General features: G+C 43.5%; 1 protein-coding gene across 1 annotated transcript in view; it reads right to left on the bottom strand.

Moving 5' to 3' along the window:
• Positions 1 to 17952, bottom strand: part of LOC146864181 (sodium channel protein type 2 subunit alpha-like) — an 869020-nt gene that overhangs the window by 589514 nt on the left and 261554 nt on the right. The gene's annotated exons all lie outside the window — the stretch shown is intronic.

Genomic DNA, 17952 nt, shown 5'->3' with positions numbered 1-17952 from the left:
GGAAACTGTAATTTTAGGAGATGTTAAATTATGTTTTCTCAAATGTCATTGCTAATGTAATTGTTGATGTCATAAGCAATGTTATGCTATGTGTATTTGTAAAGCTCACTATCACCTGTGAGGGTATCCTGTCACTGGTGTGTGGCTAATGCTGCCTAGTGTAGCTTGGAAAATTGAGAAGCTAGGTCCTTGGCGATGTCATGAGTGAATAAAGGGCGAAGTTAGAGTTACACTACTAACTTAACAGGTGATTTTCAAGAAGTTTAGAGGTTTTTGATAATAAACACAGTGCTACTTCAATTAAAGTGTTTTCAGTGAAGTTCAAATGTTTGTATATCACAGAGAATTATTGCTTCAAACACAAACTTTACTCTGCCTTGATTAAGGTTTCTCTGTAAATGTATTAGAATGCAACGATTTACTTTGTGAATGCCTATTCTACTTGTCTAACACACATGAATTTCACACGACTTTTAAGAATGCCCCAGAAGCAGTCCATCTTAACTAAATGGGGTATCAGAGCATGCTACCTAACATTGTCATTTTAGGTCTCCCTGAGCCATTCCTGGTACCATTGTCCAGGAGTAACTAGTCACTTAACCCATGTGCTGACACCCAACCATAAATGTCAATGGCATAGTCCACTTGGGAAATATCCAATGGATTTGTGTACGAGTTTTAAGGAAGCTCAGATGGAAAAGCTGAGTTGATCAAATTCTTCATCATTGAGACTCACATACATGTGATAGCTGGTAAACTGGCCAGACATGCTCAACATCCATCACTAGTTGCTGCAAACAAAATCTATGTCTTTCGTGGATTTAATGTGAAATATTTCTGCTCCAACCATGTGCTATGTGCACAGTTATAGCTCCATGTTGAAAATGTGCCCATCTGGTATTCTGTTAAATTTTTGCTGAACGCTATTTTTGCTGCCTATAGATCCCTATGGAATTTACCCCTGCTAACCAGTGGTAAAGTGCTTGTTCTCCTCTTTTTAATATGTTAAAAGTTATATATACCTGATTTGTTATTTATCTTGCCTATAGGTCCCTAGTATATAGCACCAAGTGTACCCAAGGTGGGTAAATTAAATACTACCAATGGGTTGCAGCACTTATTGTACCACTCACTGCAGTACCTCCAGGCCTATTATTGTAGCCTGGCTGTGCAGTTTAAAAAATGCAAATTTGGCCTGTCAAAATGAACCCTTTTGACAGGGTTAACCCTTCCGTTTTAAATATTTATGGAACACCCCTAAGTAGGCCTAATTGCCTGTAAAGGCAGGGTGCATGGTATTTAAAAGTAGAACATGTAAAGGTTTAATGCTAAACATGTCCTTACAGTGACTTCCACCTTAAAGGTATTTTCACTGTAGCACGGCTGGCTTTTCCATAGTCATGCCCTGAAATGCAGCATTCAAAACCTATACAGTATCTCAAAGAATGGGACTACCTAGAAAATGAATTAAATAACTATTTTAATAGTTATTAAAACTCCAATTTAATAACGAAGTTGTATTTTTCAGAATATTATGGAAAAGTAAATTTCAGAAAGGTAGCTTTGCAGTGCCTGAGGTCCCTGGAAGTTAAATCTGCATTTGTTCTCCCACTTAGGCTAGCCAGTGATTAGAATTTAAATAGGTATAAATGAGGCGTGAAATTCCACCCAGGAGCAAAACAAGAGGCTGACCTAAATGGCAGATATTACCCTTCTGAACCTGATAAAATATGTTAGGGGGCTGAGAAGATCATTTTTACATGAAAGTGTCAAGTTCTGCTTCAATATCATATCCTGTTTGACAGGTCTGCTGGGGTTTTTAATAAGACATTTGGGGTGCACTTCACAGGAGGGAAACAAAATGGCAAATCAATTTGTGCATATCCACTGAGGTTGCTGAAAGCTCAGCTTTGTTCTACCAGACCTCTTTCCCTGAGTTTGTTGGGGGTACAGGAACTGCCTAAAACTGGAATGTAGTGTTAGATGTGGGAGAACACTAGGATTACCATAGTATGCTTCCCCTCACGCACATACACACAACAGTCAGAGCCCAATTTGAGTGTGGCTGAAGACATTGGCCATCTTCAAAAATGCCCAAAGTCGGTAGGGCCTTCCTAGAGGTCATTACCATGCTCTATCTTGTGCCGGCCATAAATGTGGCATCTCTAGGCATGCCCTTCAGAACACTCCTGGGCCTGAGGAAGATAAGAAGAGGACTGAACCTGCTGTCTGCAACAGAAGAAGCGCACTGGAGTACTGGACCTGCTGTCTCTCTCATACCCATGACAAAGAAGTGGGTTTCAAGGGGTATAAGGCTGACCTTCTTTTAAAAGCTACATGGACACAGCAAGCTAAAAGAGGCATTTTCCTGCAACTACCCATCTGACTAGTGGCAACTGGACCTAGACTGGACCGTAGTGGTTGTCTCTGCCTGCTACCCTGTGAGTCTCTAAATACCTCCACTGATGTCCTGGGGTGCTTTAAAACTGTACTACTGTGATGCATAGGGACTTACAGGACTCAAGTCAGAAGGTAAAATGTTTGACCAGGTCAAACGGCATTACTGTATTCGGCCCACGTCCTATCAATGTCACCATCAAATTGCAACCAGGTTCTGTTCTACAGCAACCTTTGACTATCATTGGAAATGGGATAAAACAAGGCTGCATGTTAGCACCTTTACTGTTTTCCCTATATGTAGTAAATCTTCCTAAGTCCTCTCTGTATGTCAAAGAGAACCCACCAAGGTAGGCTGTGAGGAAATATCTTGCCTCCTGTATGCGTATGACAATAATATTAAACTTGACTCCCAGGAGACTGCAAAAAAGGTTGGACCTCCTTAAATCCTTTGCTGAAGATCAGTTTCTAAAAATAAATATTTAAAAAAGTAAAATGTTAGTTTTTGCAGGAAAATCTCTTGCAAAGAAAATAAAGTATATGTGGCATCTAGAGGTGGACATTTTTAAGGTGGTTAAGTCCTACATGTATTTAGGGACATTTTTCAGTTCCAATTTATCTGATAGAAATCATATTTCCCACTTACACAATAAGGCAATGTGCCACATAAATAGACTGAGATTCTTTTTTAATGCCCATGGCCGCAGACATTTTTCTTTTTCAATCCAGCTATATCACTTAAAAATCTTGCTTACCATGCTATATGCGACGGAAGTCATGTCAATTATTATTTGGTCTTTCATGAACTTGGCTGAGGGCAAACATTGTACGGAGACTATGTACCTTACACTCCACTGCGGCCCTCCGCTTAGAACTAGGGCTTGCAAGTACTTTTGTCCAGGGCCTGGCAGCAGTGTTATGATGGGGCCTCAAACTGTGTCGATCAGATGTGAATTCCTTAAGCAGAATACTCTGGAGGGACTTCTTTATCAAGCAAAAGCAAGACAATGTTTTTAGGAGGAATTTCTATACAGCCTTGTTGGAATCTGTGTCTATGGTGAAACTTAAGGTCTAACTTAAAAAAAACAGTCCAGCTCTCAGCATGGAATTAGATATGGCTTCCTGTTGTACAAATACTACATACGTTGTAATTCTGGCTTCTTACTTGATGAAGAAAATGCAATCATATTTGATATTGAATATAGAACATAGAGTCTGCCGCATGTTGCTCATTGTTAGACTACAAATGTTACTGGTAAGGTGCATTACAGGAGCATGGGAAGGAATTAGCAGACATGGGCAAATATGTAATCTTTCTACTCAGGGAATACAAGATTTCGATCATGTGGTTTTTGTCTGCCCCATTTTGCACATATTACGTACAACGGTTTTAAAATTGCTGTTCATTCGTAAAAATATTTGTACTGCAGCTTGTGTATTTTTATATAATCCAGAAAATGAAATGATTTGGTACACATTTCTTTTTACATTTATTAACAGTTTTTTAAAGCTATATTGACATTGTTGCATGTCAATTTTATGATATCTTTCTATTTGAAATGTTTGGCTTACATTATTGGACAATGTGTAAAAACCTCAAAACAGTAGCATTGCACAGAGGTGTGTGAGGTGCATTGAATAAAAATTGATCAACATAAATAATGTACACTATACCTCTGCCATTTTTCTATTGACCCTGAATATCTTTGTTTTTTGATTAGGCATATGCTATTCCTGTCTTGATGCAAAAAGGGGGGCTGCTATTGTTAATGTGTTGTATATTTTTGGGACTAAAACAATGATGGATTTTGTCGTTGTCATTTTTTGATGTTCATTAGCAGCATATTACCACAATTTAGGTGTTTTATTGGTATTTTTCATCTCTTCAGTTATCTAAGAAGTAAATTACAGTGTTTTTCAACAATGGTGTAAGACTAACTTCGGAGGTTTTAGGGAGGGGCATGCTAATACAATCATACACCGCAAAAGAGTAAAACCATTGCTATTCAAAAACTTCTAAAGTTACTACTGCCCTAAGGGTGAAACAGGTTCAAATGTGTTCCAGCCCAGCCCTAAAGGAAGCCAAGCTCCACATACTTCTAACCTCTGATACTTCAACACACTCCCATAGAAAGCAATTAAGTCAGGAAAATTCAAATATACCACAAAGAAACAAATAATATTTAAATGATATTTTGTTGACAATTCATTATATATATTTTTAGTGTTACAAAAATTATATAGAAGCATTAAATAGTGATTTTAATATTTCAAAATGTAATTATAAAAAAAAAATAGATTAAACTTGAAAAACATTTACTAAAACATTTCAAAGATTTGAAATTGATTCAACACAATTTTAGCAAAATGCTATATATGTTAAATACAAATTGAAATGTTAGGTTAGGAAAGGATTTTTTTAAATTATTGTTTAAAAGTTATGCATATCTGGTGGGACTGCCCCTCCATTCAGCCGTTTTGGAAGGAGATCTTGTGCCAAATCAAAAGCATACTAGGTTACCCGATCCCGAACTCGATGGAACACATGTTGCTGGGGTTGAGGGATCCGACCCTGAAAACGTCAAATGCAAGGGGATAGGTTGGTCATGTGGCTCTGTCAGGGTGCAGCAAAAATGGCAGTAGCAGCAGCATGGAAGAAACAAGAGGCACCATCTTTAACCCAATGGCATGCGCAGCTGTGGAGGGCACTGGCCCTGGAGCGTATATGACTGACACTGTGGAGGACTCGAGAAAAGGGTTTGAGTATATATTGTCCCTGCTGATAGGTTATTTATTGGAAGGGATCCCAATGTTAGCGTGCAATCCGCAGCTGAGGGCCCTTCATTGGTTCCATATATAAAGTCACTGGGATTTGTCCTTAAATGATAGGAGCTTGCCCCCAGGTGGTCTCCTCTCGCTCAGGCCGGAAGCCCTCCTCTCCTGACCAACTTAACCATGTATACACCATAATATCAAGGTTCTAATGTTCTTTTTTTCTCTTAGGTTTTCTTTTTCATTTTTTCTCTGTATAGAAAATGTAATGTTGAATTATATCAGTTGTGACGTGCCACGGAGGCGCCTACATGAAGAGCTATCTTGTCCTGTATTAGATGGGAGCTTCTCAAGCTCAGTTTCTCTTCCTCATTGGTTTATTAAAATATTCAGGGAAGGGGCAAGAATAAGCAGACCTGGCTCGCCAAAGATCTTGTGAATAAGCTGTAACCCACATGCGATCTCTGTAACTCATGGCTTGCACTGAGTATGTAACAGCTGTGCTATTTCTTTGTGTTGACTTTTAAACCAAATAAAAAGAATTTGAACTAAAAGTTATGTATAAATGGAATAAATGATTATTTAAAATAATTACATATCCAATAGAAATTTAATTTGATGAGTTAATATGCTGTAACATTTTATTTTAGTAGTTCTAGGTTTAAAATATCTAAAATATACTACATTTATATTCTACATTATAATATTTGTGAGATTTTTAAAATAATAATAAACGCATTTTCCCTATGCTTTCCAAAGGGGGTTCTTTACCACAGTGGTGCAAACCTCCTATGCATGCAAATTTAGTAGCAGTAACATTGTACTCATAAATCCTGTGGTAGAAGGCTGCCTTCTATTTTGAAGGGGTGGTCACGCATACTTCCACATCAAGGGGTAAATATACAGACAGAAAACGCAAAAAAGTGTAGCGTTATCACTAGATGTATTAGTAAATATACATAAGAATACATGTACACTCAAGGACTACATTTATTGTTTTTCCCTTCCCTCATGGCGATGCTGATGCATCGGCATTTGCACCAGTTCCAGGATTTGCTCAGGACCTCACCTGTGGATGAGCTAGTGCCCCTCCTTCTCAGGCTAGACTCGCTTCCACCTAGCGTGCAAGCTTGTAGGCCTGCAGGCTTGTAGACCTGCAGATCGCAACCTGCTGTATGCAGTTTTCTGGTTGCCACATAGTAAGTAGAGTACCTGTTACATCCATTAACACTACCCAGGACATTTGGGCTGTCCAATGAAGCTCTTCATCTTGTGGTGGGAAGTCAGTGTGAGGTGGGGCAGCTTGAAGGGCTTAAAGGGAGAAAACTCTAACAGTAGTGGTAGCAGCGGCTGTAGCAGCAGTGGCAACCTTTGCGAACGGAAGGGTTCAGCCTAGACTTTGGTAAAATGGCAGCTCTGATGTGGCCAGTGTTGCAACCCTATAGCTTTCCAGGCTAATTGTTAAATGTGTATTGTGGTTTCTTGTCTGCTACTACAGAGAGAACTTGTCATTGCTCAAAATAGAGTCCATTGAGTACTGTTGCTAATTTAAACATATAAAGATGTTGGAGGTAAAGATTTATTAGATTTTAAGTATCCGTGGTAGGATCTGTGGAACACATTAAAGGGAGTCTCATGGTTGTATGGATAATCGTTCCGGAATCAGACAATAGGTTTCCGGATTTTACATAGAGTCTCACATTGTTTACCTGACATGTTTTGTGTGACCTGTGACCTATGTTGAATTATTTATTTGTATATTGGTATATTGATACAACTATTTGATCAAAATATTTAAGCAACTAAAACTGTGGATGTCACAGAGAAACCGAAATATAAGGCAAATAGGTAAGGACAAGATTAATAAACGTAGGATGGGGAAAGACTTTAACTTGACAAATAAAAGGGGCCCTTTCTGTATAGTAATTAGAAGAGTTGTCTAACTGGGTTGTTGAAGTTGCAATTGTAAACATCAAGGAACACAAAGATAGAAGTATGAGGAGGTGTAATAACATGGATGAAAAGGAAATGAATAAAGAATTGTTAGGAAACTCGGATGAGGTACAGCATTTTCCAGTTGATGAGTATGGGAACAGAAGCCTAGGTAATAGAGTTATGAAAAGAAACATGACAACAACTAATCTAAAAAAAAGGCATCAAAGTGTAAGGTAAAATCAAATTAACCAATTCTAAGGTTGGATAGAATCATGGAAATGGTTTGACCCCCATGACATATGAACTCTGGAACGGTGGGGAAATGATGTGATCTTGGAACCCGAAAAACAGGGGTGTAACCATAAAAATGAAGCAGATAAAAATACATGACACAAATGCTGAAATAAATAATGAAAGAAAAGAAAAAAATGATAAAAAATATAATATTAGTAAGGATAGTAGAAATATTATCGAGGGACTGAAACCAAGTAAAGACCTTTTTCAAAAGGATTGCAGTTCAAGGGGCCAAAAGACATAAATGCTGATTCCAAAAATGAAAGTAACATTGAATTGCCCAAACTACAAAAGTGAAAATTAAGATCATAAAGGATGTCTTTCCTAAAATCAAATCTGATGAGAAAGTGCTGATTAATTTGAATCAAGACTTTGTGGCTAGCTGCCTTGGATGGAAATTATGAAACCAGGAAAACTAACTAGCAGACAAATGCAATTCACACAAAAACAAAACTCCAGATTGGAGTCTATACAAAGAATGAAACCAAAGCAAAATACAAATGGAGTTGCATCGGATGTCCTGGATGAATATATATGGAGGCGTTTTCGGAAAAATAAACAGAAGAATGCTATGATTGACTAAAAGGACTACCATAGTATTAGTGATAAGACCATTTTTGATGGTGAGCAGGGGAACGATAAAGATGATAGTAGATTATTGCCATTATGTTCAATAGCAAAATGAAGTGGTCCAATTTTTAACAAAATGAATAAAGGATTTACAAAAATTCTAATTTCTACTTTTTTTTCCAAAAGACATCAATTCCCATGATGAAATGGAAACTTTATCACTGATAATATTAAAGGCGATTGGACACAGCATTTCTAAAATGCAGGCGCCAGTAAGAGTATTGAGTTCCTCAGTGCTAATGTCAACACAGTGTGTTTTGGAGTCAATGTTAAAGCTGTTGGAAAAATTTGTGAGTGATTTCGATCAGAAACTGGGTCGCCTAATTTTGAGTCAAATAAAAAAGAATTACTCAAGTGTAAAATAAAAAAAATTCAAACTGAGTATAAAAACTGTGGGATGAGGAAAAGTATTCAAATATTGGAGTTAAAAACAGCAATGCGGATTTGAATGATTCAACAACGAAAAAAGAGAATACATTTATAAATTTCAATAACAAAGAGTCTCGAGAAATCATCATGAAGTAAATAAGAGTCCTTAAAGTCAGGTGAGATCAAATATGTATATGAATGAGAAATTACCTCCAAAAAGAACAACTGATGGACAGAATGCAGAAGAATGTCATACATTCACCCCAGTACAGAGATATGGGCCTAAATACATAGTTTTTTTGCTCACCATGCCATTTCAGTTTGAACCCAGCCATATCCAAATCAGTTTTGACCCTGTGCCCAAAGGGAACAGTCCAGCCCAAACTGCCAGGTCAGGTCCTCCCTGGACTAGAACCAAGCATCCTAGGACCGGTTTCGGGGTTTCACCCCTCATCAACCATGATAGCTTGACTCCAGTGGTATAGAGAGCACGGGACCAACGTCTGGGCATACCCGTTCCACTCAGGTTGACAAATGCAAAAAGAACAATTGATGGATAGAATGCAGAACAATGTCATACATTCACCCAGTACATAAATATAGGCCTAAATCCATCGTTTTTTTCTGCTCAACATGCCATTCCAGTTTGAACTTAGCCATATGCAAATCAGTCTTGACCCTGTGCCCAATGGGAACAATCCAGCCAAAACTGCCAGGCCACGTCCTCCCTGGACTGGAACAATGCATCTTAGGACTGGTTTTGAGGTTTCACCCCTCATCAGCCAGGATAGATTGACTCCAGTTGCATGGAGAGCACAGGACCCACGTCTGGGCATACCCGTCCCACTGAGGGTGACAAATGCAAAAAGAACAATTGATGGACAGAATGCAGAACAATGTCCTACATTCACCCCAGTACAGAGATGTGGGCCTAAATCCATAATTTTTTTGCTCACCATGCCATTCCACTTTGGACCCAGCCATATGCAAATCAGTCTGACCCTGTGCCCAATGGAAACAGTCCAGCCCAAACTGCCAGGCCAGATCCTCCTTGGACTGGAGCAAAGCATCCTAGGACCGGTTTCAGGCTTTCACCCCTCAGCAGCCAGGATAGCTTGCCTCCAGTGGCATGGAGAGCACAGGACCCACGTCTGGGCATACCCGTTCCACTGAGGGTGACAAATGCAAAAAGAACAATTGATGGACACAATGCAGAACAATGTCCTACATTCACCCCAGTACAGAGATATGGGCCTAAATCCATCTTTTTTTGCTCACCATGCCATTCAAGTTTGAGCCCAGCCATATGCAAATCAGTCTTGGCCCAGTGCCCAATGGGAACAGTCTAGACCGAACTGCCAGGCCACGTCCTCCCTGGACTGGAACCATGCATCCTAGGAATGGTTTCAGGGTTTCATTCCTCATCAGCTAGGATAGCTTGACTCCAGTGGCATGGAGAGCACGGGACCCATGTCTGGGCATACCTGTCCCATTAGGGGTGACATATGCAAAAAGAACAATTGATGGACAGAATGCAGAACAATGTCATACATTCACCACAGTACAGAGATATGGGCCTAAATCCATTGTATTTTTTGTTCACCATGCCATTCCAGTTTGAACCCAGCCATACGCAAATCAGTCTTGACCCTGTACTCAAAGGGAACAGTCCAGCCCGAACTGCCAGGCCAGGTCCTTCCTGGAGAGGAACCAAGCATCCTAGGACCGGTTTCGGGGTTTCACCCCTCATCAGCCAGGATAGCTTGACTCCAGTTGCATGGAGAGCACAGGACCCACGTCTGGGCATACCCGTCCCACTGAGGGTGACAAATGCAAAAAGAACAATTGATGGACAGAATGCAGAACAATGTCCTACATTCACCCCAGTACAGAGATGTGGGCCTAAATCCATAATTTTTTTGCTCACCATGCCATTCCACTTTGGACCCAGCCATATGCAAATCAGTCTGACCCTGTGCCCAATGGAAACAGTCCAGCCCAAACTGCCAGGCCAGATCCTCCTTGGACTGGAGCAAAGCATCCTAGGACCGGTTTCAGGCTTTCACCCCTCAGCAGCCAGGATAGCTTGCCTCCAGTGGCATGGAGAGCACAGGACCCACGTCTGGGCATACCCGTTCCACTGAGGGTGACAAATGCAAAAAGAACAATTGATGGACACAATGCAGAACAATGTCCTACATTCACCCCAGTACAGAGATATGGGCCTAAATCCATCTTTTTTTGCTCACCATGCCATTCAAGTTTGAGCCCAGCCATATGCAAATCAGTCTTGGCCCAGTGCCCAATGGGAACAGTCTAGACCGAACTGCCAGGCCACGTCCTCCCTGGACTGGAACCATGCATCCTAGGAATGGTTTCAGGGTTTCATTCCTCATCAGCTAGGATAGCTTGACTCCAGTGGCATGGAGAGCACGGGACCCATGTCTGGGCATACCTGTCCCATTAGGGGTGACATATGCAAAAAGAACAATTGATGGACAGAATGCAGAACAATGTCATACATTCACCACAGTACAGAGATATGGGCCTAAATCCATTGTATTTTTTGTTCACCATGCCATTCCAGTTTGAACCCAGCCATACGCAAATCAGTCTTGACCCTGTACTCAAAGGGAACAGTCCAGCCCGAACTGCCAGGCCAGGTCCTTCCTGGAGAGGAACCAAGCATCCTAGGACCGGTTTCGGGGTTTCACCCCTCATCAGCCAGGATAGCTTGACTCCAGTGACATGGAGAGCATGGGACCCACGTCTGGGCATACCCGTCCCACTTGCGGTGACACATTTTAAAAAGAACAATTGATGGACAGAATGCAGAACAATGTCATACATTCACCCAGTACAGATATATGGGCCTAAAACCATCGTTTTTTTGCTCACCAAGCCATTCCAGTTTGAACCCAGCCATATGCAAATCAGTCTAAACCCTGTGCCCAATGTGAACAGTCCAGCCCAAATTGCGAGGCCAGGTCCTCCCTAGACTGGAACCAAGCATCCTAGGATCGGTTTCGGGGTTTCACCCCATATCAGCCAGGATAGCTTGACTCCAGTGGCATGGAGAGAGTGGACAGAATGCAGAACAATGTCATAGATTCAAGCCAGTACAGAGATATGGGCCTAAATCATCATTGTTTTGGTCACTATGCCATTCCAGTTTCAACCCAGCCATATCCAAATCAGTCTTGGCCCTGTGCCCAATGGGATCACGCCAGCCCGAACTGCCAGCCCTGGGCCTTCCTGGACTGGAACCAAGCATCCTAGGACCATTTTCAGGGTTTCACTCCTCATCAGCCAAGACAGAAGGCACTGGACCCACGTCTGGGCATACCCGTCCCACTCGGGGAGATAAATGCAAAAAGAACAATTGATTTACAGAATGCAGAACAATGACATACATTCACCCCAGTACAGAGATGTGGGCCTAAATCCATCTTTTATTTGCTCACCATGCCATTCCAGTTTCAGGTTCAGGGAAGACCTTGCTTGGCAGTTTGTGCTGGACTGTTCCAATGAGGCGCCGGGTCAAGACTGATTTGCATATGGCTGGGTCTGAACTGAGGGGGCGAAGTGAGCTAAAGAATGATGATGTATTCAACCCAGATGTGTGACTGGGGGTGAGTGTCTGAAAAGTTTCAGTGCTCCGTCCTTCATCGTCTTGTGTTTGTTTTGTTTCTCCTAAGTTGGCAGGGTATGCCCAGACGTGGTCTCTTGCTCACTTTGCCACTGGATTCAAGCTAGCGTGGCTGATGAAGGGTGTTACCCAGAAACCGGTCCCAGGATGCTTGTTTCAGGTTCAGGGAAGACCTGGCTTGGCAGTTCGGGTTGGACTGTTCCCATTAGGCACAGGGTCAGGACTGATTTGCATATGGCTGGGTCTGAACTGAGGTGGTGAAGTGAGCTAAATAATGATGATGGATTCATCCCAGATATGTGACTGGGGGTGAGTTTCTTAAAAGTTTTAACGTTCTGTCCTTCATTTCGGTGTGTTTGTTTTGTCTGCCCTAAGATGGCAGATTATGCCCAGACGTGGGTCCCTTGCTTACTTTGCTACTGCATTCAAACTAGCCTGGCTGATGAAGGCTGTTACCCAGAAACCTGTCCAAGGATGCTTGTTTCCGGTTCAGGAAAGAGCTGGCTTGGCAGTTCGGATTGGACTGTTCCCATGAAGCAAAGGGTCAAGACTGATATGCATATAGCTGGGTCTGAACTGAGGTGCCGAAGTGAGCTAAAGAATGATGATGTATTCAACCCAGATCTGTGACTGTGGGTGAGTGTCTGAAAAGTTTCAGCGCTCCGTCCTTCATCTCCTTGTGTTTGATTTGTTTGCCCTAAGTTGGCAGGGTATGCCCAGACGTGGGTCCCTTGCTCACTTTGCCCCTGGATTCAAGCAAGCCTGATTGATGAAGAGTGTTACCCAGAAACCGGTCCAAGGATGCTTGTTTCTGGTTCAGGGAAGACCTGGCTTGGCAGTTCGGGCTGGACTGTACCCATGAGGCACAGGGTCAAGACTGATTTGCATAAGGCTGGGTCTGAACTGAGGTGGTGAAGTGAGCTAAAGAATGATGATGTATTCAACCCAGATGTGTGACTGGGGGTTAGTGTCTGAAATGTTTCAGTGCTCCGTCCTTCATCGCCTTGTGTTTGTTTTGTTTGCCCTAAGTTGGCAGGGTATGCCCAGATGTGGTCTTTTGCCACTGGATTCATGCTAGCCTGGCTGATGAAGGGTGTTACCCAGAAACCGGTCCCAGGATGCTTGTTTCAGGTTCAGGGAAGACCTGGCTTGGCAGTTCAGGCTGGACTGTTCCCATTAGGCACAGGGTCAGGACTGATTTGCATATGGCTGGGTCTGAACTGAGGTGGCGACGTGAGCTAAAGAATGATGATGGATTCATCCCAGATATGTGACTAGGGGTGAGTTTCTTAAAAGTATCAGCGTTCTGTCCTTCATTTCCGTGTGTTTGTTTTGTTTGCCCTAAGTTGGCAGGGTATGCCCAGACGTGGGTCCCTTGCTCACTTTGCTACTGCATTCAAGCTAGCCTGGCTGATGAAGGGTGTTACCCAGAAACCGGTCCAAGGATGCTTATTTCCGGTTCAGGGAAGACCTGGCTTGGCAGTTCAAGCTGGACTGTTCCCATGAAGCAAAGGGTTAAGACTTATTTGCATATGGCTGGGTCTGAACTGAGGTGGCGAAGTGAGCTATAGAACCATGATGTATTCAACCCAGATCTGTGACTGGGGGTGAGTGTCTGAAAAGTTTCAGCGCTCCGTCCTTCATCTCCTTGTGTTTGATTTGTTTGCCCTAAGTTGGCAGGGTATGCCCAGACGTGGGTCCCTTGCTCACTTTGCCACTGGATTCAAGCAAGCCTGGATGATGAAGGGTGTTACCCAGAAACCGGTCCAAAGATGCTTGTTTCTGGTTCAGGGAAGACCTGGCTTGGCAGTTCGGGCTGGACTGTTCCCATGAGGCACAGGGTCAAGACTGATTTGCATATGGCTGGGTCTGAACTAAGGTGGTGAAGTGAGCTAAAGAATGATGATGGATTCATCCCAGATATGTGACTGGGGGTGAGTTTCTTAAAAGTTTTAACGTTCTGTCCTTCATTTCCGTGTGTTTGTTTTGTCTGCCCTAAGTTGGCAGGGTATGCCCAGACGTGGGTCCCTTGCTTACTTTGCTACTGCATTCAAACTAGCCTGGCTGATGAAGGCTGTTACCCAGAAACCGGTCCAAAGATGCTTGTTTCCGGTTCAGGAAAGAGATGGCTTGGCAGTTCGGGTTGGACTGTTCCCATGAGGCACAGGGTCAGGACTGATTTGCATATGGCTGGGTCTGAACTGAGGTGGCGACGTGAGCTAAAGAATGATGATGGATTCATCCCAGATATGTGACTAGGGGTGAGTTTCTTAAAAGTATCAGCGGTTCTGTCCTTCATTTCCGTGTGTTTGTTTTGTTTGCCCTAAGTTGGCAGGGTATGCCCAGACGTGGGTCCCTTGCTCACTTTGCTACTGCATTCAAGCTAGCCTGGCTGATGAAGGGTGTTACCCAGAACCCGGTCCAAGGATGCTTGTTTCCGGTTCAGGGAAGACCTGGCTTGGCAGTTCAAGCTGGACTGTTCCCATGAAGCAAAGGGTTAAGACTGATTTGCAGATGGCTGGGTCTGGACTGAGGTGGCGAAGTGAGCTATAGAATTATAATGTAATCAACCCAGATCTGTTACTGGGGGTGAGTGTCTGAAAAGTTTCAGCGCTCCGTCCTTCATCTCCTTGTGTTTGATTTGTTTGCCCTAAGTTGGCAGGGTATGCCCAGACGTGGGTCCCTTGCTCACTTTGCCGCTGGATTCAAGCAAGCCTGGCTGAGGAAGGGTGTTACCCAGAAACCGGTCCAAGGATGCTTGTTTCTGGTTCAGGGAAGACCTGGCTTGGCAGTTCGGGCTGGACTGTTCCCATGAGGCACAGGGTCAAGACTGATTTGCATATGGCTGTGTCTGAACTGAGGTGGTGAAGTGAGCTAAGGAATGATGATGTATTCAACCCAGATGTGTGACTGGGGGTGAGTGTCTGAAAAGTTTCATTGCTCCGTCCTTCATCGCCTTGTGTTTGTTTTGTTTGCCCTAAGTTGGCAGGGTATGCCCAGACGTGGTCTCTTTCTCACTTTGCCACTGGATTCAAGCTAGCCTGGCTGATGAAGGGTGTTACCCAGAAACCGGTCCCAGGATGCGTGTTTCAGGTTCAGGGAAGACCTGGCTTGGCAGTTCGGGCTGGACTGTTCGTATTAGGCACAGGGTCAGGACTGATTTGCATATGGCTGGGTCTGAACTGAGGTGGTGAAGTGAGCTAAAGAATGATGATAGATTCATCCCAGATATGTGACTGGGGGTGAGTTTCTTACAAAATGTCAGCGTTCTATCCTTCATTTCCGTGTGTTTATATTGTTTGCCCTAAGTTGGCATGGCATGCCCAAACGTGGGTCCCTTGCTCACTTTGCTACTGCATTCAAGCTAGCCTGGCTGATGAAGGGTGTTACACAGAAACCGGTCCCAGTATGCTTGTTTCCCGTTCATGGAAGACCTAGCTTGGCAGTTTGGGCTAGACTGTTCCTATGAGGCACAGGTTCAAGATTGATTTGCATATGGCTGGGTGAACTGAGATGGCGAAGTGAGATAAAGAATGATGATGGATAAAACTCTGATCTGTGACTGGGGGTGAGTGTCTAACAAGTTTCAGCACTCGGTCCTTCATCTCCCTGTGTTTTTGTTTTGTTTGCCCTAAGTTGGCAGGGTATGCACAGATGTGGGTCCCTTGCTCACTTTGCCACTGGTTTCAAGCTAGCCTGGCTGATTAAGGGTGTTACCCAGAAACCAGTCCCCGGATGCTTGTTTCTGTTTCAGGGAAGACCTGGCTTGGCGATTCGGGCTGGACTGTTCCAATGAGGCACGGGGTCTAGACTGATTTGCATATGGCTCGGTCTAAACTGAGGTGGCGAAGTGAGCTGAAGAATGATTATGGATTCAACCCAGATCTGTGACTAGGGGTGAGTGTCTGAAAAGTGTTAGCCCTCTGTCCTTCATCTCTTTGTGTTTGTTTTGTTTGCCCTAAGTTGGCAGGGTATGCACAGATGTGGGTCCCTTGCTCACTTTGCCACTGGATTCAACCTAGCCTGGATGATGAAGGGTGTTACCCAATAACCGGTCCCAGGATGCTTGTTTCCGGTTCAGGGAAGACCTAGCTTGGCAATTCGGGCTGGACTATTCCCATGAGGCACAGGGTCAAGACTAATTTGCATATAGCTGGGTCTAAACTGAGGTGGCGAAGTGAGCTAAAGAATGATGATAGATAAAACCCAGATCTGATCCTTGGGGGTGAGTGTCCGAAAAGTTTCAGTGCTCCGTCCTTCAACTCCTTGTGTTTGTTTTGAGAAATTAAGTGAGCTTGGATTTGTTTATAATCTTTAATGGTAAAGCGCAAGCTTAACAATATAAAAAATACATATCAGAGGAGAAAAAAAGGTTATAAAAAAAGTGTAAAATCAGATTTCTAAATGGTGATGAAAATGCTGAGGGAGTTCGAGAGAACAGTGACTATGTTTCAAGTCCGTTGGCAAATTCTGTTTGTCCAAGAGAAATTTTTCATGAGAAAAAAATTGATGAATAAGGAATTGATGAAGCGTTTTCAAGTCCATGGGCTGTTAAGAGGGGTGAAGTAAGTTGGAGTTGCAGAGCAATAAGTAACAATGTGAAATAGACAAGAGAGCAAATGTGGAAGAGATAGAGACAAATGATGTTGCTGATGAAGTAATTAATAACTCATTAACAGGTCTATGAATAATCAAACATAATATCTCAAAATAATGAAACCTCTGCTTTCTCAAAAGTTTTAAACTTCGAATATATTTACCTGATGAAGAAATTGTAAGTTGAAATTGCTGAAGACAATTAACAATTCTGCACTCCAACTGTAGAATATATCATCTGGTGATATCAAAAAAGTGTGCTTCCCTGAAAACAAGAATGATTGGACCATCTTTTTAACCCCTTCGATGCGTGTGACGGAGCAGTTCCGTCATAGGCGTCGGTCGCGCTGTGCGCATGACGGAACCGCTCCATCGCGGCCCCGCCCGCACAACGAACCTTCAGCACGGCGTGGTAATCCGCGCCGCGCTGAAGGCGTTAAAGTCAAACAAGTTTCTGTTCCCTGAGAATCATCAAACAGGGGTTTATAAACTACGCTACTCACCCGTGAGAGTCTCAAGGTGCTGAGGTGGGGGGTGCAGCTCCGGATCAGTCAAAGAGCCAGGTCTTGAGGCTCTTCCTGAAGGTGTGCAGAGTGGGGGAGCGTCTGATGTTGAGTGGGAGCTTGTTCCAGCTCTTTGCTGCGATGTAGGGGAAGACTCTTCTGCCTGCTCTGGTTCTGCGGATGCGTGGGGTCTCTGCCAGGGTGAGGTTGGCGGAATAGAGGTTCCTTTTGGGTACGTGGAATATCGTTGAGATATTTGGGTCCGATGTTGTGGAGGGATTTGTAGGCATGGGTAAGTAGCTTGAATGTTTCTCTTTTCTTGATGGGGAGCCAGTGGAGGTCTCGTAGGTGCTGGGTCATGTGCTAGTGTCATGGGGTTCGAGGACGAGTCTGGCTGCCATGTTCTGGATGGTTTGGGCGTTACTGTTGTCCTGTCTGCTGGTTATGAGTGTGTGGATGACGGTCTTTCTGCATTCGGGGGGATCGACGTAAAGTTTTGTGGAGGATGCAGAGGGAGTTGAAGCAGGTGGAGGCGACGGGGTTGGTCTGGCGGGTCATGGTGAGGGAGAAGTCTAGAATAATGCCGAGGTTCCTGGCGTGGTCTGTCAGGGTGGGGGGGTCTCCGAGGGCAGGGGGCCACCAGGAGCTGTCCCACGCAGTGGGGGAGGGTCCAAGGACGAGGATCTCTTTCTTGGCAGGGGGGTCACCCTACCTGACACTCCCTGCTCCCCACATTCACCTCGACCATCTGCCCCTTAGGATTGCAGACTGATTGAGGAATGATCAGCCTACTGCGGGCCCTCGGTG

The sequence above is a fragment of the Triturus cristatus genome, chromosome 2_1 (assembly GCF_964204655.1).
Source record: "Triturus cristatus chromosome 2_1, aTriCri1.1, whole genome shotgun sequence".
Lineage (NCBI taxonomy): Eukaryota > Metazoa > Chordata > Amphibia > Caudata > Salamandridae > Triturus > Triturus cristatus.
Note: the sequence above shows the minus strand (reverse complement) of the source record. Positions and strands in the feature narration are given on the sequence as shown.